Genomic DNA, 24724 nt, shown 5'->3' with positions numbered 1-24724 from the left:
AGTTTTACAGCAAATTGAGTTTGCTGATAGAGTAACTAAGCGATCTGGAGTTACAATTAGTGTAGTTTGTTCAGAATAGGTGATGAGACAGGAGAGTGGGGTGTTTTTACGACGCATTTGCGTGGTTTTTCGACTGATTTCTTTCCATTTTTTGAATTTTGTGTGGCAAGTTGCATGTCAAGGTAAATGCAGCTCCTCTGTCCGTTTCTTGTTTACGTCATTAAATGTCATCCAGTTTCCATTATGTCCCTCTGCACGGAATAGTTCTCCTGCAGAATTAGCATGTAATATCTTCCCTTACTATTTGTGAAACGGATTATCGTGTCTGTTTCTATGCCTTTGTGGTAAAGTTTTTCTATTTTAGATGTTCTTGCACATGGAGAATTATTGCACATGCTCTTCACTGCTCTGACACCATATTTGTAGCGATGTTGATCTTTCTGGGAATCATGCTACGCGGTCATTTAGCTAAGTTCTTCACCTCGTACATTCCTGATAACGTTCTAGGTATTATGATTCTATTTACACCCAGACGAATGTAAGAACGTCCTCCTAAATGAGTATACTTTATACAAAACGAACGCCGCCCTTACAGGCCTTGAAGGACCAACAGAACCGACCGGCCGCAGTGTCTTTCTCGGCCCTTAGGTGCCACTAGAAGCGGATACAAAGGGGTATGTCGTCAGCTCACCGCTCTCCGGGTCGTTGTCAGTTTTCGTGACCAGTGTCGCTATTATTCAAGTATCTCCGCAGCTGGTCTCACAGGTTCTGAGTGAATCCTTTTCTAGCCACATTAACTAAATGCTTATCGATATCACATGAAACTACAGTAACTTCTACTAACATCGTAGATTTCAAAAAGAAAAGAACAATCGCAGTCCACTCACTGAACTATAACAGGTAATTTCACAGATATACTTATGTATGGTCCGGCATCATTAATGTCAGCACCGCTTTATTTCGACGGCAGGCGGCAGCACTAACAGTGTTGGGTATATACAGCTTTGGATATATCCATTGTTCACATCGTTTTCTGAACCGCAGCTGTGGAATGATTGCCTCTACATGCTCTCGTTGTATGCCACATTTACCTCTGAGCTTTGTCTGTGTTATCCTACGATTTTCTCTAATTTCTGCTGCACATGTCCTCCACCCTGAGCTCTTTCAGAAGAGCCGAGGGTGGCACCACCGTTTCCTTCACTACGAGCACCAACAACGCAGCGTCTAACATTATCGATGTTGATAATCATCGTACACCTTTGACTGTGTTATGTATTTCAGTTTTAGGCACTTTTCCTGCCGTTTGAAACTTGGCTGAAGAACGTATTTCTAACGTATCAACATAGTTACGCTACACGCCGCTATTTTACACGCTACAATTCAGAGCCCTCTGTCGGCAAAATCTTCGAACTTGTGTCAGCTAGGCAAGAAGGTCGATCGAGTAATATGAATGGCATATAATCCCCCAACCGGTAGTGTGAACAGAATAAAATATTCGGACGAATTACTTTCCTGCAAGCCCTCGTAGATACGTTAGTTTAATTAAAAATCCAAATCAGTCAAGAAAAGTTTTAACTTAGAACTGATAATATTACACATGCCTTTGTGTCACCAACCAGAAGATATTTAAATAGTAGGTATATGATTACGATTCTCCTTTTAACAACATAATAGAAACACACCTCTTTCTGTCACAACCTTGAAACAGACATGAATATCACAACTGGAGCTCACGATAATCAAGTATAGAAACAGTTAAATAATGACTTTACTTTAAAAAAGTATTAGCAAGCGTTTAATTACGAAGGACTCAATCACTCTGTAAATTTACCACAACAATACTAACTAAATGGCAATCACATTTTCCACAGATTAATAATATATCACTCTCAGGACGTTCCATTTATGTGCTCGATCTACCCATCGTCTACTGCAGTACAATTTTTGCAGTCGCTGGTACAATGACATTTTGACAGGCTGAAGACATTCCTTAGATATCATTGCACACAATGGACCATTACTATGTCTTAAACTTTCTTTGGCAGCGCGAACTTGCGTCAAGATATTATGTGTGTGCTTAACTCAAATGCTAAGTCTAGTGGCGTAAAACCACGGCTTCACGAAGTACCAAGTGACCCGGAAAGAGTTGGGTGAGCCTCTTCCTAAGCACTAGAGACACCCGGACATCTCTCACTCAACTTGATCGTACCACATTTTTATTTTTATTTTTTAATCAGTCTCGTGAGTGGCTTGAAGCGGTCCGACAAGTCTCTTCACCTCGCAGTAGCACTTGCAACCAACGTCCTCAGTTATTTTCTGGATGTTTTCTCTCTGTCTTCCTCTAAAGTATTTAAGCTTTATGGATATCTCTAGTGCCATGGAAGTTATTCGTTGATGTATTAACTGATTTTCTTAACAGATGTCCTACCACTCTGTCCCTTCTTCTTGCCCGTGGATCGCATGTATTACTTTCCTCTCCAATTCTTCCGAGATCTTCTTCATTCCTCATCTTATCTGTCCACCTAATTTTCAGCACTCTTCTGTAACACCACATCTCAGATGCTTCGATTGTCTTCTGTTCCAGCTGTCCCAAAGTCCACTCTTAATTTCATTCAAGGTATAACACCCCAAATATGGAGCCCCTAATGACATCCCTTTCGACAGCGAAAGATATAAAAATTAGTTATCAGACCTTGATGGTAGCTACTGGCAACAAAATATTGACACTATTGAAAGTTTGACCAACAGAAATACTAGGGAACTAACAACATCTATTACACGGAAAGAACTAAATGAAAGACTATCAGCAGTTCAATTAATCTATGAAGCATGAAACTCTAAATAAAGAATTAAAAATATAGGCTTTACGAAGGTTAAAACCCAGACGAGATAAAGTCATCAGAGATAACATTTATCCAAGAAAAGAGTTGCAACCACATCGAGCTGTAAGTTCGCTGCGACTGCAATGAGTAACTTCAATGGAGATGTTAATTCGCACTCTAATAGACGTCGTGATACATGCACGCTTATTGACCAATATTTGATTGTTTCAGACCGATTTGGAATTTTAAAGTTTTTCAAGTATCGTCTTGACGTATTTGTCAAAGTTCTGAAGAAGGGTGATAGACTATTTACCTTTTAGCCTGACAACGGAACAGATATACGCGAGGGAAAAGCAACTGGTGTGATATTTAATCAGTTTTGGGACTTCGTCTTTGTGATCTGTGATTGTCACGAACATTGAAAGACACAGCAATGTACCAGACTCCAACACAAACACTACGAATAGACCTGAGTAGGAAACATATACACGCAATCATGAAGAATTCACAGGTACGCCGTGTTGTCGGAAGCTGTAGTCAATGTCAGATTTGCAGATGTAGTTTGTAGCTTCAATTCCCAGAATGACAGATCGGTGTGCTTTCCAGTGCAGTGTTTAGATAATTCAGAAGTTCAATAAACTCAGTTATAACTTTAATACTTCGTCTCGTCATTTAATTGAACTTTATTGTGGGTTCGTGAATAATTATCTTCTTGATAGAACGCTAAACCTAAGGTGATTGAGTGACATTATTAACAGGGAACAGTAATTGAACATTGTATTATGACGCTTTCTGTACGTTATTTAGAGAATACATTATCTCTGGATTTACGACGTTGGAGTTGTTGAATTAGTACCGTAGCGACACATTAACGACGCTATAATACTTCACAAATCAACGTCCTCGAAAGACTATAATGTGGTATCGGCTTGTATGGCGGAACTTATAATTCGAGATATCATATTATCTACGTTGGAACATTCATTTGCAAACCGGGCATAAAAACTACTGTTATCAAGATTCGCATAAGCTTCTAAGCCCGTCGCGAACACGAGAAGGATATTTGGTTTATTGTTTCAGATAAAAGGAGTTGTTGCGGTACCGAGTGGTGCAGTCGCTGTGTGTAGCAGTAAAGAAGTCAGACATCCTTCGACAACCATTGCTTCAATTATAAGCGGAGGCCGCTTACACATTTCCGCATGCTGCTCCTTCGATACGCGGATATCTGTTAAAGGGAGATAGTATCCGAAACTAACCAACCAAAGCGAGGAGTTTGTTTTAACAGTTACTGATCGGAGTTGTCGCGATCGACGGACGCCGACCTGTGTCAACCAGACTTGAACATCCATTTCCATCGAGCCGACACACACACACACACACACACACACACACACACACACACACACACGCCACATTATTTGGCGCCGACAACGTGCGGGGCCGACGCTCCGCGCCTACTAGACACACGATCCCACCCGTAGAGGGAATTTGACGTAACGTGTGGGGGAAGTGAACCAGAGCTGAACGTAAGTGGTGACAGCGACACGGCTGCCGACAGTGACGTGGGCGAGACTGCTACAGCACGCAAGCAGACAACAAATATTAAATCACTAATCAAAATAAGTGAATGTCCAGGTACGGTAAAATTTTGTTTCACCTAATTTATAATTTTAAGAGTTTCATTGTGCTGGTGTCGAGTAGATCGTAAGATTACGATCGTGTGTCGACTGTGACAATAACTATTGTGGACACTAGTGAAAAGTGATAACAAATTTTAAATCACGTTGCGGAGAGGGAGAAGGTTGCGCAGCGAGGTTGTAAAACATGTACAGGAATCGTGTGAGGTATCTGACAATGATGAATATAATCAAACGATTGTTAATGTTGGGGTAGAATCTTTTGCAGAGTCAGATAAAACTAATGTTCCTAATGTATCGGATTCTGGGCCTAAAAGTAATGGAAAGATATCTAGTGATAAGACTTCCGATAATAAGGATAAAGTCGACAATGAGTACATAACGAACGTTAAACCAACGGATGTCCTTAGTGCCATACTGGAAAAAATTGAATATGTTGGATGATTTAAAGGTAAAGTCCGCGGAACAGCAAACAACTTTGAATACTAAGTTCGCTGGATAGCAAGCGGCTATAAATGTTCTCTGACATGGACATTAAGTTCGCTGAACAACAGGTGACGTTCGAGGATATTCTCTGGCATAGATGCAAAGTTAACCGAACAGCAAGAATCTATAGATGCTAAATTTGCTGATCACCAATAGGCTTTATAAATTAAGTTTGCTGAACAACAGGCAAATTTAACAGCAATTTGGAAGGCCAAGCTAGTCGAACAAGAGGCTAAGGTTGATTCTAAGTTTGACAACTTAGAGTCAAGATTAGCAGAACCAGAAAAGGATGGTGTTAAGGTTATTGATCGTGTCAATAAAATCGACGAAAAGGTCAATACGTTTTCAGAACAATTCGGGGGTATACCTGAGAGGGTAGATGCCCGGATAGTAATATTTGTATCATTGAAACAGTAGAAGGATTGTCTGATTGATTTGGAGAAAAATTCGTTAGGTAAAGTGGATACGTATACGTTACATCAGACTAAGAAACTGGAGGTAGGTTTATCCGAATGGACAGAGACAAAAACAGTAGAAATTAACGGCCATTGCAAGTGCGCAAAGTCAAATTAAGGGCCAGGCGATAAATCATAAGTCCCTGATAGAGACTTCTATCGACGAATTCCGTCAAATTAAAGACGAGATATTTGACAAATGCATTAAGGGTTGTAAATTAACAGCTAACAACGCCCGTAGTTCCGCGCATCAATCAGTGGGCGATTTCAGAGAGGAAAACGAACTTATGTGCAAAACCGTGGGAGGCTAACAGCCAATTAAATGAGGAGGATAATCCTTACGTTCAGAAAGGATGCATCTCATCACTGAAAGTCGAACATAGCATTTTCAAAAGTCCACGTTTTCAAATGAAAAGAGTAATATCCATCCAAGGGTGTTCCCCAATTCATTTCAAAGAGTATTTCCTCGTAACTGGACGGAAGACGACAAGTTGCAGTTTATAGTGTCAAAGATCGTAGGAGAGGCAGCTTTATGGGCCGCTCAAGCTAGCGAGACCTGTACCTCGTGCTCTTAATTTGAGAAATTCTTTCTGGCTAAGTATTGGTCTCTCAACAAACAGGAGAAACTGCGTAAGGAGGTATATCAGCCAGAATTCATGTATTTGAGGTCCACGATCAACCGAGCAACCGAAAGGGAAGTCGGTCAACCTAATGCCAGCCGTTTTCGGCCCTCCTCGGGTGACTGGTATTGAGGAGGGAGGCACACGTCGTGAGCTAATAGATATATTGGACTACAATAAGGAGAGCGATATTCGTGAGAATCTTATATTAGAATCGAGACAGGTATCAAACGAAAGTGGATACTTTTTACAACCAATTGTAGAGACAAAAATCAATGACATACCGATGAACGTGTTCATAGACACAGGAGAGAGAGTTAGCGTAAAGACAGTGAGTTGTCTAAATATGGTTAGGAAGCAAGGAAAGATACCCACCTTACCTGTAACGGACTGCAAGGCGCCAGGAGCGTTTAGCGCAAAGGCGCAAAGCATTATCAAACAGATACGGGTGACCGTAAAACTACAAAGGGTAGACATTGAATGCACCTTCTTAGTAGTATCTCGGATGTCAATGCCATGTATTTGGGGGATGGATTTTTTGTGTGACTACGGTGCACTCGCAGATTTTAAGTAGAGTGTATGTACATTCACGGTTAAAACTCAACCATTAATGGTAATTTCGTTAAAGAGGAAACTTATTTTGGGAAAATATTGCCAAAATGTAACTGTTGACTGTCTAACGGTAAACGCTGTGCTTTTGGGAAGTATTTATTGTGTGGAATGAAAAGATGCTGAGATAAATTTGTCAAGCATAATGGAAAAGGGCCGCGCGGGATTAGCCGAGCAGTCTAGGGCACTGCAGTCATCGACTGTGCGACTGGTCCCGGCGGAGGTTCGAGTCCTCCCTTGGGCATGGGTGTGTGTGTTTGTCCTTAGGAGAACTTAGGTTAAGTAGTGTGTAAGCTTAGGGACTGATGACCTTAGTAGTTAAGTCCCATAAGATTACGCACACATTTGAACATTTTGAATGGAAGAGGTACGTGAATCGGAAAGTCTGTCTGCCGAACGAGACGAGTTGGGAATAGTTTTGCAACGATATATACCCGTGTTTAATAAGAAAGCAGGCGTTATTAAAGATTTTGAGTATTGTATTCAAACGTATCCACACTCTACGTTTTGTAAACCACTTATTCAGTTCCCTGGTCAAAAAAAGATGCCGTGCCCACAGAAATAAAAAACATGTTAGATTGGGGAATAATTGAAACTTCGACTTCTGAATATTCTAGTCCTTTGTTAACAGTTCCTAAACCGAACGGCTATATTCGGCTTGTTCACGAGGCTCGCGACATTAACAAAATTATAAAACTAATAAGAACCCGCCCTGAAAACTTGGAAGAACTGTTGCAAAACTTTCACGGGGTGGAATTTTTAACCTCCCTAAACCTCCAAAGTTCCTACTGCCGAACGAAAATCTCAAAAGAATCAAGAAAATATACGGCATTTATTTTCCTGGGACGGAGTTACCACTTCAAGGTAATGCCGTTTGGTTTCCGGATTAGCGGAGGTTTATTCATAACCGCTTTGGATACAGTGCTTGGACCCGATTTGTTGGAGGGTGTCACTGTATATGTAGACAGTCTACTGATCGCTACTGAGACCTCAAGCGATCATGTAGAGCTAATTGATCGAGCGTTTAGTAAATTTATTGAGTATGGAGTCACGATCAATTTAAAAAAATCTAAATTTGGTAGGAATCAGATAAATTTCTTAGGACATATCGTACGCCAGAAGGAATTATACTGAACCCTAAGAAGTTGGATGCCATTAAAAATTGTCCGTATCCACAAAATAAAAGACAATTTAAGTCATGTTTCGACCTCGCCTCTTTCTTTAGAAAATTTTTGTCACAGCAACTGTTAAATAAAGATTTTCTGTTACAATTATTACGGAAAAACATTCCGAGGCAATGGACGGAAGCGTGTAGTAAAGATTTCGATGATATTCGAAATGCCTTGATAAATGCTCCATTATTACATCATCTCCAAATGGATAAAGACTCCTATGTAGCGACGTATGCAGCTGAAACAGGCTTAGGTGGTACACTGTTCCAAATGGAAGATCAGAGTGAAGTGGAAACGATAAAAAATCATCGCATTTGCTAGCAGAACCTTATCCGATTGCAAGAGATCGGACTGAGCTGGAAGTCCTTGCAATTATTTCGGCACTTAAAACGTTTAGATATTTCATGTATGGGAAACAAAATATAGTTTATTGCGACCACAAAGCGGTGACGTTTCTTTTGACCAGTAGGATGCGGCATGGTCAACTAACACGTTATCCTTGAGATCCTTTCATCTTGAATTTTAATTCCACTCTCCGTCTTTGCTTTTCGATATATAGACTGAACAGCAAGGGCGAAAGACTACATCCCTGTCGTACACCCTTCTTAATCCGAGCACTTCATCTTGGTCTTCCTCTATTATTGTTTCCTCTTCTCTGTATATCGCCCGTCTTTCTCTGTAGCTTACCGGTATTTTTCTCAGAAATTCGAATTATATATATTAGACGTAGAGATCTCTTACTTGAAGTAAAAAGCAAAATACATATGCCAATCTCTAATAACATCTCACCAATATTTACGCTCCACTGCCTCTTATGTCCAACCTGTTCATCCAGTGCTGATACTTAGCTGTCAAATGTTGCTTCTTTCTCACATTCAGCTATGTATGATTGGTGAATTGGTTAATCGGTCAAGAGAATTGTTTGAAGGAGGAACCTGTTATCCTGATTTTGTGTCATATCTGAATGACAGAATGCCGTGCGTCATCTAAAATCGCAGTGAAATGACATAAGTACCGAAGGAGTTTGCTCACCAATAGCGAACACTATTGGAGTAATATACCGCAGGGCATCAGCAATTTCTCCTTCACGACGCGTGAGCCATGAGCAACAGCTGCCAGATATCTCTTTCACTGTCCCAACTTGTTGCAGACTTGTCGCTTATACTCTGCTTAACATTCTATTTTCCTGTCAGTAACAATTTTAGCAAATTTTCCGATTTGCCGTTTTCGTCGGACCCTTTCCCTCAGCACCATTGTTCATGCAATTCAAGTGTTGTCTTCGCATTCCTCCCAAAATCTCCGCAAGTAAAGTAGAATATCTATTTTCTCTTGTTTTGCGAAATATATGTGTTGTTCCTCAAAGTAACCATTACTTGATACACGTGGCGTAACAAACGGAACAGAAAACTGTATTTCATCTTCGTGCTTGCAAAAAATGCTGATTTTGGGAGTGTATGTGTTGGGGGGGGGGGGAGGGGGGGGAGTTCGTGCAAAACTCTTTTTCCCTTTCTAGACGTAACGTATTTACGTATTTCGGTTTCAAATCGCACACTTCCTCATAAAACAACAATTGTTGTTTGAAACAGTAAGTGACGTTCAAGCTACTTTGCAGGCCATGATTTATTATATCGACTCGGACAGCATGCGTTGTGGTAGTTACGCGAACCGATAGGAAAGATTGCTTATCCGCTCCACAAATGACAGGTGGTCATGTTATATGGACCAGTAGAGTAATAAGGCTCAGTCGTCTTTCAGTGTCGAAAGAGCAGCGGGTACCTTAATGTAGTTGGCGCTAAGACGGTGAACCTCTAGTATTAACAGTGCAGACGCCAATCTGACAATGCTGAGGGCTTTACCCGAACTCATTATGTAACTATGACTTCAGTTATTAAAAACTGACCTGCAAAGAACAGACAACGAATTTAATCTTACTTATGACTGGCGGACATAGCCCAACAATCACGAAAGGGCGCCTTATGCGAGCGGGCAGGAAATACTAAGAAATTTTGCAACGGGTGCTCTGACTATAATTCATGTAGGGGACATGTGTGCGCTACGTGCTGTTACTTCGTTTAACTGAAGCTTCAACTTTGTCTCGGGAAACTTTGTGCCCAGCCTAGTACTGCACAAGTAAAGTTCACGGATGATTTATTAGCCTTAACAAAATAACATAAAGTTGTATTATGAATACTCAAACATCTGAGCTGTTGAAAAATGGGCAGATATAGCGCGTTGTTTTGTGAATATTACGATGCTAGAAAGGTTATAATCGGATACCGCTATTGTAACAGTGATTAATGAAGCCTGACTGGCTCTCATATAAGATTTAGTGTGAGAACGCAATTTCCTGATTTTGGTTTAAATTTATAAATTACGTGGCATTCCATGCATTGAATCTGTATTGTAGCCCACTGGTAGCAGCTTAGAAAACCTCGCCAAAATTCTTTGTCTTTAAATCGCATTTGTGACGGCGCGGCCTCTGGAGTAGAAATTAAATGGGGACATCAGACAGCTTTAGAAAATATGAGGTAAGAAAACTTCTACGTGATTGTCTTGAGAAGAATCAAGCGAAAACTGCCATAACTTATCTTTGCAGTTCATTCAACGTATCCCTTCGACTGCAAGCTACCGCAAACTGCAACTTGCACGGGTAGTTGTCCGACGTAGAAATGTATCACGGAAGCAACTTCATTTTACTGTTTAAGAAGAGAAACGCCACAAAAGAAATTGTAAGTTATAAAAATTTGGATTCCTCAGAAACGCGTTTATCTGATCTCCGTGACCGAACCTCTATGTAATTTGTCTCTTCGATATAAAAAAATGCTATGAGCAGAATTTACCATATTTCTGTATGTGCAAGAGAAACTGTAAGAGCTATCTCTCTAATTAAGATTGGTACGACAAGATACTATACGTCGTTTACTCAGTACATTCTTTCAATTCATCTTCAGTACTACTGAATAGCAGTACATTAAGGGGTTTCACAATCATTTCAGATAAACTGATTAGCTGAATGAGCCTATATTTGAAATTGCAGACGTTACGGTTTAACTCAAATATTCCTCAACTGTTTTTCCATAGGTTTTTAAGTTGCTTTTGAAAGATTTTATTCGTTTTAAGGGCTTTTTTCTAACTTGGCTGCATGATGTCATTGTAAGACACTTTATGTTTTTGCTAAGTTAGAGTGTAAAGTACACTACGTAATTTTCTTATTTTTTTATATTTGTTTGTAGTGTGTACATATTCTTGTTATAGTAACCAGTCTTCTGTGATGACTGCATTCATACGTGACTACCGTTTTACTATGTTTGTTTGGTCGTCTAGTACAAATTCGTTAATCATAACGTGACTCTATTCTATTATTGTCTGATTCTGATGTGAACGCTTTCAGAAATAAATGGAGTTAGGGTGCAAAGACCTCCGACCGACGAAATAAAAGCATTGAGTTTGTTACACGGGTTGTTTCAGATTTTGTAACACGTTTCAGTAATGAAGGAAAACTGAGTTACGAGGATATTTGGTCCAGAAATTACTGGCTCCAACGATACGATGGATAATGTGCTATGAACTGCCTCTTCCACTGGATGCAAGTTCCTTAACATCTTGAAGAGTAAGACCAGATCCCACATAAATTGTATGAAGGTCATCATGACCGCACACGGCTACCTAAATACTGTTACGTTCTATTTCGATTTCGCCATTGTCAGTTTCTGGTATTTTTGCTACTGAATTAATTTTACAGTAACTGTACTACACGCAAAACTGAAGGTTGCGGTACCACCCATCGATCTTGAACCGGGACGTCATCACCATGGCGAAAACCCCCTATTGCAAGCTTGTACAATATAGCGACGATGACGCAATTCATTACACATATGAACAGACATAAGTAACACGAAAAACATCTGATTGTAGAAATAACATGAAATTCAACGGACAGCGAAGGTAATAAGGGGGCTTTGTGGAGGAAAAACTAAAATAGGACACGCCTAATGGCATATAAACATCAAAATAAATTCTAAAGAAAAAATGAAGCTTATCCTATCAGATTAAATACCACGCAGAATTGAGGCAAATCCTTAATAAGCAAGAAAACCAGAACAAAAAAAAAGGACCAGGAGAAAACTGGTACCAGGAATTTCACTTCACCTATAGCTCAAACGAAGTCCACGATACAACAAAACCAAAACTCATCCATATTTTCCAGCAAATGATGATTGTTAGCGGAAAGTTTTGTAGCCGTTTCTTTGACTATTTTCCTATATGTTTCCGAGGGTGCTGAATCCGAATTTTCAAAGTCTAACCAAAATTTGCGCCCAGAAGTGGGTCAAAAATGAAAAAAAGACAAATAAATCGGACTTTCTTCACTTGTAACTTGAAAACGAAGCACTTTAGGCAAAGTTGCTATTTATGAGAATAAAATTTCCCACAGAATCGGTCCATATGACGTTTTTCGTCAGACCAATCGTGTAGTGCATTTCGAATTTAGCGTAATTTCGGGTTCCACCACGAAAACTCTTCGTCTATCAATATGCTACGATGTTGACGATGGCATAATGAAAGCTTCCATCACGTCTAAAATTAAAAGGGCTTCAATAACGTATGCAGAGGATATAAAAACTAAGTTTTATTTTGGAATTGGAAACAACAATAATAATTATCATAATACTGTATTTTACTATAATAAACTAAAAGAACAGTTCAAAGAAGTTTCATTCTCTTCGCCATTCGTGTACCACTGTCCTCTTCTTTATTTGATTCATCTTAAAAATGAGGATGTACAGTATGATTAATTTCAGCTCTTACCAGACTTTTTTTTGAGTAATCAGTCTTCTGACTGGTTTGATGTGGCCCGCCACAAATTCCTCTCCTGTTCCAACCTCTTCATCTCAGAGTAGCACGTGCAACCTACGTCCTCAGTTACTTGCTTCTCTATAGTTTTTTGCCCTCTACACCTCCTTCTAGTACCATGGAAGTCATTCCCTGATCTCTTAACACATGTCTTATAACCCTATTCCTTCTCCTTGTCAGTGTTTTCCACATATTCCTTTCCTCTTCCATTCTGCGCAGAACTTCCTCATTCCTTACTTTATCAGCTCACCTATTTTTCAACATTCCCCTGTAGCACCTCATCTTAAATACTTCCATTCTCTTCGGTTCCGGATTTCCCACAGTCGATGTTTCACTACCATACAATGCCGTGCTTTGCCCTTTTTACCTGTGCTAGACTTCTTTTGATGTCCTTCTTGCTCTGTCCGCCATTGGTTATTCTGCTGCCTAGATGGTAGAATTCCTTGACTTCATCTACGTCGTGGCCAACAACCCTGATTTTCATTTTCTCTCCGTTCTCATTTTTGCTGCTTCTCATTACCTTCGTCTTTCTTCGACTTACTCTCAATCCATACACTACTCTCATTGGATCGTTCATTCCATTCAGCCGATCATGTAACCCTTCTTCGCTGTCTCTCAGGGTAGCAATGTCATCAGCAAATCGTATCATTGATATCCTTTCACTTGAATTTTAATCCCACGCCTGAATCATCTTTTTTATTTCCATCATCGCTTTTTCAATGTACAGAGTAAACAGTAAGGAACACATTCGTGTCTCACTCCCATTTAATCTGAGCACTTCGCTATTGGTCGATCACTCTTACTATTCCTTCTTGGTTCTTGTACATATCGTATATTATCCGTCTCTCCCTAAATCTTACCCCTACATTTCTCAGAATTTCGAACAACTTGCACCATTTTACATTGTCGACCATTTTTCCAGGTGGCCGAATCATATGGGGGTGTGCTGATTTTTTGTTAGCCTTGCTTCCACTATCAATCGCAACGTCAGATTGCTTCTCTGGCGCCTCTGCCTTTCCTACAGCCTAACTTATCATCATGTAACACATCCTCAATTTTCTTCGTGGAGAGATCGTCATAACACTTTTTCAATTACAGGTCACATGTCCTGTAGATACAGGTTACATGACTTTAATGCAGTGATTGTCATTGCCTTCTGCATCTACATGTCGTTGATCATTGCTGATTCTTCCGCCTTTAGGGGCAGTTTCCCACTACAAGGACAAGAGAGTTCCCTGAACATCTGTCCGCTCCTCCGCCCTCTTTGGCAAGACCGTTGGCAGAATGAGTATGACTTCTTATGCCGGAGGCTTTCGGCCGAAAATGCGGTGGCTGGTTCTGATCCCGGGACCGAGGACGTTTTCATTGTTAATCAAAGGCGCTACCCCTAGACCACAATGTCCTAAGCACTGAAATCGCACTAACTTGAGCGAACGCTACGCACCATACGGTTAGTCTAACAAACAAAATTACTGAGACTTATTTCGTGAGAAATTTTGTCGTCTTAATTTTCGTAAATAGTCAACACTTCCGAAAATAGTGAAGTTTCCTGGTTATAAGCGAAAAGCCTAGAAAAGTACAATTTTTCACGGTTTCTTCCAGTCTTTTCCAAATTCCCGGCCAAATTTAGGTAGAAATTTGAAAATTCGGAGTGAACATATACGAAAACTTGCCGAAAGCTTAGCTAAAAAGTTTCTACAAAACTTTCCGCCATTTGGCCAATTTAAACACCATTTTACTGAACTGAAGTAATATCTAAAATCTGGCCTCCCTGAGGCAGGTAAAACAAATTCCACAGTATCTCCCAATCAGTCCAACATAATTACCAACAAGTAACAACAGAATACAAAAATCTATAAAAAGTGTACTAACACCCAACCCTTACGTATATGAAACACACTATTGTGCACACAAATCACATATAATATTTACTACAATAAAGCATAAAACCACAAATACGTACCTACCAAACAAACTTAGCATACAAAAAAAAAAAAAAAGAAAATACAGCAGTACAGGGATAGCAAGACTAAGAAGTTAACATCACAACCTGTCGAATGGCCAGCCTAAACTTTTGGAAGCAAGAACTCTTCGGGATGCAGGGCGCCACGCATTGTCCCACCGACGGTGCCACGTATATTGATCCGTGGATTGAGATGCAGCAATTCTGGTCAATTTCATACCTTCTCCACAAACGAAACACATCACATACTCGTCAGTTAATCAGAATAACTGTATGAAATTAATTGCCGTCAATATGTCGTCCCCCATCGTGACATACGGGGTCTTACTCGTAAGTTTCTATGTCACACTGTGGCGGCTCTCTTACGACGATCGTCAGTACGCAATTTCATTCCTCACGCACATCATAAGCATGGAGGCATCTACAAATCGAAATTGCTGAGCGGCCAAGCGAAAATATAAATAGGGGAAAAGTCATGTGCTAATGTTTGCGAAAACTGTTGCAGAAAGTTATAAATTGTAATGAGCCACGCAATATCACAGAGGTGCTGGGGAAGCTGAATTTACCCAGCACTCCACCGCGTGAGCAATAACAACTGGGCCGCAATACCGGCAGCCAAATACGTCGGGTCGCCACTGCTGCAGAACAGGAAGACAAAACGGATATTTTTTATTCGTCAGTCCTCGATCGGCGGACGTAGTTTGCTATTTTGCACTAGATGAGTTTTTTTATTGAATTCTTACTGGGTATGAATAATTTCAAATAGTTAAACTACAGTTACTGAAGTACGGTGCATTTTATGTATCCATGTTTTTCGAAATTTATGCTAGAACTCGTTATAGCATTCATAATCTTCATGAATTGTTGTTCGGAGGATCCAAAGTCGTGGTCTTCTGCAGTGACTACTGACTGAAGTTTAGGACTGAATAATTTAAATTAATTCAATGTGCGGAAAATAATTTCGAATATTGCAAAAGCAATTGGAACCTATGTATGTGCTTGGATAATTTCACTTGCAGGAACAAATTTTAATCTAATGCAGTTAAATGCAGATTATTGGTGACGATCCTCATTTTAATTTATCGCTGCGCATTCACTGGGGATTTATCTTAGCCCCAACCGTGGTTGATCTCACCTGGGCCGTACTTAAGATAGGCGGTGTTGCTGAGTGGTTCTAGGAGCTTCAGTCTGGAACAGCGCTACCGCTACGGTCGCAGGTTCGAATCCTGCCTCGGTCATGGAAGTGTGTGATGTCCTTAGGTTAGTTAGGTTTAAGTAGTTCAAAGTTATAGGAGACTGATGACCTTAGATGTTAAGTCCCATAGTGCTCAGAGCCATTTTCGTACTTAAGATTATTTGCACGTCGAGGATCGGGGATGTGTGAATAAGACAGTATATTAACATTGGATAAATCACCACCCAAAGAGCAAACGGTGACAGTATTTATCAGTAACAAAAAAAAGGCATAAAATTAGATTGCCAACCGTAAGAAACACACGGTGCCAAGACGGAAAACGAATCTACTGTAAATAATAGTCAGCATCAAAATAAGTCAGCAACGAACCGCCACAAACTCTTCCAGTATTACGATATTTCAGCGCCTGTGTTGTTCAGAAGTACGCTGCAATCTTGCTTGGAACATGCATGCATATGCGAAGAAACAGGCGCTGCGGCAACTACAGACGTTATGAAACATGTGAAATGTATTCGCAGTTCTGATTATGGACACAGTCAGCTAAATAATGGATTGACGGCAATGAAAATTTGTGCAGGACCGAGACTACAATTCTGATTTCCAGCTATGTATTCGACACTGCATCGTCATTCTGAACAACACCGGCACTATAATATTGTATTTATCTGTCGACAACAGACGAGCAACTTCCAATTAAAAGCGTCTCTCCTGTACGTGAATATTCATAACGGATGTGCCAGAGGGCGTTGGTGACAAATAATTGACAAAATGTGGACGTTTGGGGCTGGCCGTGACGTGTGCTCGGACAGCTTAACGGTAAGCGACCGCTTGCGACAAGAGGAAAATCCAGGTTCGAGTCGGGTCCACTGTCGTTATCATACAGAAGATGGTTGTCCACGTTCGCAAGTTCGAATACGTTTATGCATTCCAACATTAGTCGCGCAAACAGTGTTCATACAACATTCAAGCAGTCCAAAGTATTACTAACATCATTTACAACCAATTTAAAAACATAAACATCCCATCCTGGAGAGTGCCACCATACACAGCAACATGCCCTTTGAAAACACGATTCACTTCAAAGACGTGCGCCACCGTAACTTCACACAACACAACTCAGTTATGTCACGAATCACAGCAGATGTGTGGTACCGCAAACTTCCTAGACCCGTAGTATAAACTATGGTCTGTTACATTCCAATTTACAAAGTCAGAAGTAGTAACAGACGAAACCCAAACCCACAAACGTAACAACACACACGCAAACTTGTATGCAGATTTGTGTTCATCGATGTTTGACACATTTGGTAATGTGGGATGTATTACACCCTAGTTTCGTTCATTTATAACTTGAAAATCATACCATGCTTGAAAATGCCTTTGTATCACATTTCCAATATCACATAATGAAAGGAATACAGCTATTAATGAGTGTACATCGTTCAAAATGTGATTTCTTGTTTCTATGTTGGTAATTTTTTTCTACGAACTTGCAGCATCCTGCATTAGCTGAGGGTCAGCAACTACTGTTAATCGGTACTACGGAAAATCAGCCAAAGTTTGCAATTATGACTTTTTTTATTCACTCGACGACTGGTCTCGGAACAGAACCATTTTCAAATCATCATAACATAGTAAAAAATGGTATTTCCGAGGATGTGCAACCATGTTAAAAAAGTGCAACGAACAGTTACGGCCCACACATGGGTATGCGCTGTAACTGTTCGTTCCGAACTTTTGACATGGTTTTCACACCTTTGTAAATACCATACATCCATAGCTCGGTAACTGTTCGCTGCACACTTCTGACATGGTTTTCGCATCTTCGGAAATACCATTTTTGACTATCTTACGATGATTTGAAAATGTGTCTTCTGCCCGAAACTAGTCATCGAGTGAGTAAGAAAAAGTAAAATTTGCAACTTGGGACTGGTTCTTCATCGTATCGCTCACCTTCAGCTAGCAATACGAAACGTTCTTCTTCTTACATGAAATTTGTAGGTACTGGCCCATCATTACTCTTAGACAATGTGTTTGCTTGGACGCAGACACACGGGCGTGTTAATAAAGTGATGAACGTACGTAGTTACGAACATTGTGAAGTAGGCATATCCGAGCAACATACGTGCATACATCATGACAGACTGGAAGAGGAACATAACTACCGCACTGTAGTTGGAACGATGTGACTCCATGAGTATCGACACCTTTCTCGTCAACCAACTTTTTCATACAGTACTTCACCGTGTAACCTCCCCCTCACTTACCGACCTTAATGACAGTGAAAAATTAAACCGCGTGTACCTAATGGTAATTTTGGAAAAGCAATCGTCACCGAAGTTAACCTGTCGGTAAAGAGGGAGGAAAGGGTTACATCTAAATGAAAGGAAAAATGCAAATGAAACTGGTGGAAATTAATTTTGAAAAGGGGTAAAGTTAATAAAGAAAGTAAATGTGCGGCCGTTACGTTAACAATTAACTAGCGGTAATTAGATATTTGAGATTTGGGGGAAATCACGGTCGCCAGTCCTAAGGACAATTACTATAGTAACTGAAAAAGAAAGGTTATTACACATATAATTAACACTAGAAGCGTGGCAACTGAAGGTTGACACGTGTAGTGTGAAAACTGAAAGTTTGTCAGAAGTAATAAATTTCGCTACACCCTGACTTAATTTAGCAAAAGAATTAATAACCGGAAAATCGAAAGTTAATTTAGTGACTGAAGTTAATAGTGAGCTTTCTTTCTGAAGCACATCGAAATTCAGTAAAATACGGTTAGTCTTGGACTACCTCAACAATCATTTCAAAAACTACTTGAATCTACGCAATTTAGAAATAAGAGATTTAACTTTGAACTTGAATTAAACGATTCTGAACAATTAACAATAGTAAAATTTAGTACGTACCAAGCTGAGCTGCAGTCACAGGTAAGCTAAAATACGGTAACAAAACTCGCACTCTTAATTTGTGCTTGTGTAATCTAACTATTGTAGCCAGCTAATGCTTGAATTGAACTTTGAAATTAAAGCAGTGAAATGGAATTATGCTGGCGTTTGAATTTCAACGACACTCGGGTTCATTTCGGAAAAGGAAGGGACCCTGCTTGGCAATGCAACTGGGACAATGAGCAACAGAGGTTCATGCTAAGTTGCTGTAATTTTGCGAGGCAAATGGAACAATTTGAAAAGCTGAGGTCTGCCATACAGTTCTGAAACTTTACGTGCTTTTAGTCTTCCTTGTTGGTTGATTGAAGGTTTGAAGCCGTCGATCGAGGAGGTGGCGACAGTCACTCATTGTCGGCCGTCGCTGTTGCAGAAGCTGGATGTTGGCGCGCCTTCTTCTCGACACGGTCACCAGGCGAAACGGGCTCTTGATGTGCGCCAGCTAATGCTTCCCGTCCGCGACACCATGTCAGAAACTATCATCGCGAGTCGAGCGCAATTACATGCTGCCAAACCCCGAAAGCGCGGCAACTCGCGGGAGCGTCACACAACACACCTGCTCCACTCGCTACTCCAGCCAGACTCCGACTGTCCTGCCCGCGCTTCACGCGGCAGAGTTAACACTACCAAAGATCCTACAAACTTTGATTCTTCACACGACCTATCGATGTAATCGTTCGATAGCAGTTTTCCCTAGGCAAGACCCAGCGTAAAAATACAAATACTCTTTACACAACAAACCAATTATACATCGACATAAGTGCATAAATATATATATATATACAAACAGTAAAACAATTACAATATATAAAGAGACAGAAATGTCATATCTTGAGGTAACAAAACAAGGAAAAAAAATAATAGTACAATAGATGGAAATAGGAGGATATGCATTTCCGGCGTTACACGTGCCCCACATTGTCTGAGGATGTTCGTGTAACGTAAACAGACTCAGAAAATGTCCCAAAAAAGAAACAGCGGAAATGCATATGCTCAAAACATCAACAAAATTTAGCATTCGTCTAATTAACCATAAATCAATTTTTTAGACCATAATAATTGAGTGGAGACACTCCTAATCTTATTCCACTCTGTCATCTTGATCAAAATAAAACAGGTTGACAACATATTAAAATTCATAGAAAATATAGAAAATGGTTTAGCTATTCCAAAATAATTTAAAATTCGTAACACTATGAGGAATGGAATACTATTTGCAAAATTAATTAATGTGCATGGTCATAAAAACAGGTAGATCAAAATACGCAAATAAATAATTAAATAGACTACACATTTTATTTAACCTTTTCATAATTAATATTCTCGTCACGAGAATCTACTTAACGCTAAACAAGAAAATAATATTCAGTAGATCGGAAGAAACATAAATATTGACAGCAGAATTCTTTCACATCAGCTGTCCGGGAAGAAAAACTATTCCGCCTTTCGTACTCGCAAGTACAAAGAATGCCGACAGCGGCACAAGAGCCGACAGCGGCACAGCCTCGCCAGTATTGTTGCGCCCGCCTGTGCGGCACGCTTGATCTCTCTCGCCCTTGTAACGGCATTTCCAGAACGTCCGTTTCACTGAATTCTTTCGGTAAAACTCACTCCCGAGTAATCTCAAGGAGTCCCTTAATACTATCACAGTGGATAACTCAACACTGTCCATCATCACACGCATGTACTAGCCTGAAACTTAAAACAGCGTCTAAGTACATCGGCAATGACTAGTAAATCACATATTTATGGAATCTTACAGCTATTTACAAAATCATATTTACATTCCTTAATCTACTGTGACTCAGCTGAAAACTTAAACTAGCAGCTTGGATTTTTCAGTTGATTAGATCATGATTAAATTGATTAAAATTAAATTGATTAATCAAAACGCGCTTTAGTGTCATGACGACGTATGCGAGCATCGGCTTTTAGCTTCATTACTTCTCGCAAACGATCCTTTTTCACACCAATACTAATGTCAATCCGTGGAGGGAATTTGATTATCTCTTCCACTAAACTTGTACTTCTGTCACCCAACAGGATTTCCTCTGGAGAAAATTCCGTAGATTCATGTCTCAAGGTGTTCATAATTCTCTCAAATACTGCTACATATTTGCCCCATGCCCTATGGTTGTGATGGCAGTAGGTACGGGAAAGTCGGCCTCGTCTTTGTTCGTGTGTTACGTTTGACACACCTTCTACAATACTTTCCAATTCACTTTCTACACTTTTGTCAATGCCGAAATTCCTCATGTTATGGCAGTTCAAACTCATTCCTACGTCAATGTCATCCGGCCAGTTAACAATGTGTATAGGCTGGTATTGCCTATGCACACCGTCTCCTGCCTCGTCAAAACCAACTACCATTGTTTTATCTAGTGACATACATGTCAAAGTTTTGCTTTCGCAGTTAATCACTGCACGGTACTTTAATAGCCAATCTAACCCGATAATTACTTCCGTAGTTAAGTCTGGCACGACGACAAACTCTTGTTCAAATCGTGCCCCACATATCTCGAAGTTGACAAAAATCTGTTTTGTGACCGGTTTACTGGCCTTCCCAGTAGCACCGATAATTTTCACTCCTGTTACTGGCATAACTACGATGCCGGGTCTGTCTTTCAGTAACTCAAATATTTTCCCAGATACAGCACTCAATTCTGCACCGGTGTCAATCAACACGTTTAGTTGTAGGTCATGCATATTAACAGACACTACTATCTGTCTACACCTATCCTCGACAGTTTCTTTATTTTCCCACAGTAAATCCTCGTCTATATCCAGGTCATTCCAGAAAAAACCATCCGGCTTTGATCCTAAATTCGGCTTATCTGGCGGCTTTTTCAGCCTCTGTTTACATACAGTTTTAATTTTAACACGTTTGTCCTGAGGCTTAGTCTGTAGCTTCGCCTCCAATACCGAAACCTTTTCCTGTAACTCGTCAACTAGTGAGTGTTGCTTTGCTATCAATTCACTAATCGTCACCTTCGTTGATTCCACTTTGGTCAGATTAATCTCATCCGCCAATCTACCTGGAGAAATGTGCCCAGTAGTATCTGCAATTACTTCCTCTGGATCTGCGCAACCCACACTGCTACCGTCTGACCGTATAACGTCAGCTCTAACCTCGTACACGCTGTAATCTACGTGCTTTTGTACCAATCGTGTCCGGCTATCACTAAAATTTTCGTAATCTTTCTCCTTAATACTCTCGCAATGTTTAAACTGGATGTTCGCGTCGGATGGGTCGGCTACTTCTACCATTACAACTTTCGGTAAAGTCTGCCGGTTAGGGCCAGAACTTTCCGTTACTACTTCAACATTCAACTCCTGCGGGACGAAACACGACGAATCTTGCTCGTGCTCCCCATTAACATCAACTATTTCTGGTAAAGTCTGCCGGTTAGGGCCAGAACTTTCCAACACTTTACAAATACTATCTTCCTGTGGGACGAGACGCGGCAAATTCTGCCCGCGCTCTCTATAAACACTTCTCCCATACAGACCCCTATAATCTCTTAGTTCGTCGTATAAGCGACCGAACTGCCGTAACCAGACCTCATCCCTCTCTGCATCCCCTCGCTCAATGACGGACGTGTTATCCGACATCTGATCTTCTCTCAACAATTGCGAATCATTCTTAAACTCAATCTCCAGTTCCGCTGTGGGTATTACAGCTGCCACTTTATGATCGATTTCCGGAACACTACTTAAATTGTTCTCACTGACAGCGAATGTATTTTCTACTGCCGTGTATACAGCTGATCTACTACTTGTGGGCGCACTCTTTTCTCTTAACACTGGCACACTCTCCCGCCGTTGATTATTCCACACGGAATTTTCATAATGACGATACCTGGGTTTTCTCCTGTTATTGGGCCGCCAAAATTTCTCCACGCCCGCTCGGCCCCTCACCGGCGCGGCTAATGGTTTCCCTGTCTCGTCCCAGCAGATACGCTCCCCGGATGCTGCTGAGGCGGCTGATCGCACCCTCTGGCGTTATTACTATTCTGTGAAGCCCGTATCACGTTAGTGTGATACTGGTTTCCGTCATTCCTGTTATTATTTGCATTGTACCGATTGTTATTACGGTCCGAACCATTTTTGTTATTGCTGCCAAGATTGCGGTATGCATTATTCCCATAGTTATCGTTGTTGTGATTCCTGTTGTTGTTACCACGGCCTCCACCACTGTCGCGATTATTGCGCCAATTGTCCTCGTCCTCAACTCTTTCCAGGAAATCATTGATTGTCCTGTAATTGCTTCCTACGTAGCGTTTTGTATCATCTGGAAGCTTTTTGTAGAGTTCCCAGACTATTTCGGATTCCGTGCGGCGATCACGCAAATATCCCAACTTGCGGATCCAGCCCTCACAAAACTCCCTCATCGAACCGCGCGAATTCGCATCGAAAGGCCTCGATACGACAAATTCGCGCCAGACACTTTGCTGTTTTTGCTCTGACCAGTATTCAGCCAGAAATAAATTTTTAAACTCGTCAAAAGTCAGGTTCGTAATGTCGAGGTTTAAGCCCCAACGCTTGGCATCACCAGCCAGCACATCAATAACCGCATTAATTTTTCTCTCATTAGTCCATGATCTGGGTAAAACTCTTTCACAATTTTTAATGAAATCCGTCGCGTGTATACCGCCTTTTTTCAAGGGGTCGAACCGCTCCTCTTTCGTCAACAATTCCGAACTATGTGTACAGATTGGCACATAGCTCTGTTTTTCGTCAAGTTTCTTTTCTAATTCCGACACTCTCGTAATTACTTGGCAAGTGGTTGTCGCAAGCGTTTCCACTTCCCTCTTTTTCTCTTCACAGGTATTAGCCTGCTCCCTCACTTTAGTGTCTACTTCGGACACTAAAGCCTTTAAAGTTTCCACCTTCTGTTGATCCTCTTTTTTCACTAATTGAATTTGTTCCGTCACCTTATTCTCGATGATCGGAGCAACTGCTTCTCCTACACTTTTCTCGATTCTGCTAATTTCGGAATCAAAGCGAGTATTTATGCTCGCAATTTCCGCCTGAACGCCTATCATTTCCTGTTTAAGATTACCGATTTCGGTATTAATTACAACAATATCTTCTTTGATTTTATCAACTTTTGTATTAACAACTCCAACATTGTTGTTAACAACATTAATAGCTTTGTTCTGATTGTCTAGCTTTCGTTCAATCTTTTCAGACTGAGCTTCTTGCTTGGCAGACAGAGCTATAATTTCTGCCGATTGACTCTTGATTTCATTAATCAAAGCATTCAATAAATCATTTAAATTCCCAGAGACTACCGGTTTTACTTCCGTAGCTGGTTCCTCTATACATGTTCCCCCGTATTCATCATCAAGGGGTACAGATTTGATTTTCGCTTCCGATTCCGAAACATTTTCTAAAGTTTGGAATTCCATTTCTGCTCTTTGTTGCGTTTCAGCGGTCGCGTCTTTCATGCTAGGCGACTGCCCCTGAACAATGGGAACCGCCGTGCGCGTTTCCCACTGTTCGACCGATTGTTCCGTATCCAAGTCTACCAAATTTTGGTAATTGTTGCCTTCACTCATTTTAATAATTTTCAATATAAATGACAAATCTCAAATGTAATTAGGATTACTCCCACTACTTATTCTCGCTGACGTAACGGCCTGTACGTAACCAGTACTTTGTTACGAGATTTGCACAATGCCAAATTCGTGTCCAGAACAACCTCAAATCCGAAGATTGTCCTGTCACCAGGTCGCCACGTGTAACCTCCCCCTCACTTACCGACCTTAATGACAGTGAAAAATTAAACCGCGTGTACCTAATGGTAATTTTGGAAAAGCAATCGTCACCGAAGTTAACCTGTCGGTAAAGAGGGAGGAAAGGGTTACATCTAAATGAAAGGAAAAATGCAAATGAAACTGGTGGAAATTAATTTTGAAAAGGGGTAAAGTTAATAAAGAAAGTAAATGTGCGGCCGTTACGTTAAC

The sequence above is a fragment of the Schistocerca americana genome, chromosome 1, assembly GCF_021461395.2.
Source record: "Schistocerca americana isolate TAMUIC-IGC-003095 chromosome 1, iqSchAmer2.1, whole genome shotgun sequence".
NCBI lineage: Eukaryota > Metazoa > Arthropoda > Insecta > Orthoptera > Acrididae > Schistocerca > Schistocerca americana.
The sequence above is the reverse complement of the archived record's forward strand: the minus strand, read 5'-3'. Positions refer to the sequence as shown.